Source organism: Telopea speciosissima, chromosome 1 (genome assembly GCF_018873765.1).
Source record: "Telopea speciosissima isolate NSW1024214 ecotype Mountain lineage chromosome 1, Tspe_v1, whole genome shotgun sequence".
Classification (NCBI taxonomy): domain Eukaryota; kingdom Viridiplantae; phylum Streptophyta; class Magnoliopsida; order Proteales; family Proteaceae; genus Telopea; species Telopea speciosissima.
This window is the reverse complement of record NC_057916.1, coordinates 12,397,501-12,400,285: the sequence shown is the minus strand read 5'-3', so window position 1 is coordinate 12,400,285 and position 2,785 is coordinate 12,397,501.

The window sequence follows — 2,785 nt, the reverse complement described above, 5'->3', positions numbered from 1 at the left end:
CTCACGTTCACGTACGTGAGCATATGGCACTTTGTGGGATTCACATGGATGGATTCCATCTGAACAGCTCACGTGAGCCCAACTCATCGGCACCACTACCACCACCCACCCCTCCCTCTCCTCCCCTGCAACCCCTCCCCACTCCAACCCATTCCCTCCCCTACCCAGCTTTGCCCAACTCTCTCTCTCTCTCTCTCTCTCTCCAACATCCATTACCCATCAATCACCCAATAAAAAAAAATCATTACCCATCCCTCACCCAAAGTCCAGTGAGCCATTCCCCGCCACTCTCTCTCTCTCTCTCCAACGGATCAGGATCGTCTCCAGAGAGCAGGGAACGCCTAGGGCGCTGCCAGTCGTTGGGCTGTGCTGCACACATCCCTATGCGTGCACCGAAATGTGTGCGGGATAGTCAATTGCTGGATGCCCCCTGGCAGTACCCTGGACGCATGCCTCCCTGGAGACGAGCTAAATACCTCTCCAACATCCATTACCCGTCAATCACCTAGAAGAAAAAAATGCATTATCCATCCCTATCCCAAAGGTAAAATGGAATCCAGTGAGCCATTCCCCGCCGCAAATCCCATCACAGTTCCCAACCATAAGACTCTTGCAAGATATCTTCGTTCTTTACTCTGGAAACAACATTTAATGATGAGAGTGATTTTCATCAATTTATAACTATTCGGGTAATAGTATTTTTCTTTCTCCAGTAAAAAATTAGGCTCGATTTGGTTGAAGGGGAATGAAAGGGAAGGTAAGGGAAAATTTTCAAACCTAAAAAAGAAACTTTTGTAATCATTATCCCATGTGATTGTATCAATTACGTATATTTCTTACCATATTTAGTAATGATATATTTTACATGTAATATTTATTTTACATTTTAAACCAAAGGTAAATGGATGCAAAGTAAAGTGGAATTTAATAACCAAACATGGAATGATTTGAAGTTAGTGATATTGTCACATGGGGTAATGATTATAAAAATTTATTTTCAAGTGTGAAAATTTCACTTCCCTTCCCTTTAATTCCCCTTGCAACCAAACGGAGCCTTAGGAAAATTATCTCTTCAATTTGTCTGGCCGTCAATTTCCTCAATTCCATCTAATAGGGGGGAGGTGGACCCTGCCCAGGCAGTGTGTTCGAGCAGGGGGTAGGATGGTCATTTCCGCCCCGCTATTAGATGGAATTGAGGAAATTGACAGGTAAGTAAATTGAGGGGATAAAGATCAAAGAATTTACACTTGAGAATTTCGGATCAGGATTGTCTCCAAGGAGCAGGGAACGCCCAAGGTGCTGCCAGCCATTGGGCTGTGTTGCACACATCCCTAGGTGTGCGTCGAGATGTGTGCGGCACAGCTCAACCGCTGGAAGCCCCTTGGCAGCACCCTGGGCGCATGCCTCCCTGGAGACAAGCTAAATTGGAGAATTTCCAAGGAAATGTTCTCTCATATGTTCTTCGGCGTCTCTTATGTTCATCGGTGGGGGCGTCGATGAAAGGTATAGATTGGGCGACGACAACGGAAGTGGTTGTAGCAGTGATGGTGGCGGTGTTGTGTAAAGTTATGATTGGGGTATAATTGAAAATATAAAAATAGATACCTCAAGTATAATTTCATAAATGTTGGATATCTACAATGTATTTTCTCCAAACATTGGATACCACTAGTGTCATTTTCCACAAAAGAATTTTGAGTGGTAATTCTATCCATTTTTTGGCTAGTTTGAAAACATGCATGTTTGTAAAATTATTTTGTAGGATGAATTTGTTATCTTTTTGGATGCATTTTGTTTGACATAAAATATTTTATGGTATTTATTGAAAACCAACACAAAATTATGTAAGGATTAAGGAAGAGAAATAATAATAATTTGATTAAATAAATTATAAAAAGTTGAAAAACAACATATCGATTTCAAAATCCAAATGTTGTTTTTACCGGACGTGCTGACGTCCTAACAATCATATGTCACAACACAAATGAAAAGAGTGGTTCGTCGTCAAAGGAGGAGGGAAGTCTGAAAGAGATTGATTAGCAGGGATAACGGAAAGAGGTGCGGGATAAACTGGATCCAAAAGATATTGATTCTATCTTGTTCAAATGTTCAGAGTTATAGAGGCATAGTTCTGCATCGATTTGTTCAGGTCAAGTCATTGTTGCCTTTATATACTTGAGAAGCTAATACCTTAAGGTTTTGGGTTGAAACTTCCAATTTCTTGGTTATAGTATTTTTAGTATTTTGGGAGATTCTTTCTCTCATTCAATTATATTCAAATATGTTTATTGGATATGTCAAGAGAAAATGTGGAAAAATTATATATTAATCTTTTAAAATAATTAATTTAGAATAATATTTTACATAGATTTGAGGAGTCAACACATCAAATAAATATCTCAAATTCTTTGACTTTTTTCATAAACCAAACCTAATAAAAATGAAACCAACCATTGTAGAAAGCATAATTAAGAACATGGCAAGCACAATCTCTTCTCGCAAGCCACAACTATATACCTATTGTTGAAGCGTATAAATGCTTCCATGCCTACAAGAGCTGAGCAAGATGCTCAGAATGGTTGCATAGTTTGGAAGGGTGTTGTAGATTCAATTTCATCATGCAAATTAGGAAGACGTATATGCACAGCATAACATAGAACACTCCCGATGGCCAATGAGAGCACGCATTGCAGCATCTGGGGGCAGGGTGGTCATTTTGCCACCCACAGGCATGGCCTGCGCCACCCACCCCACAGAGAACATTTTCCCTTTTTTTTTTTTTTTT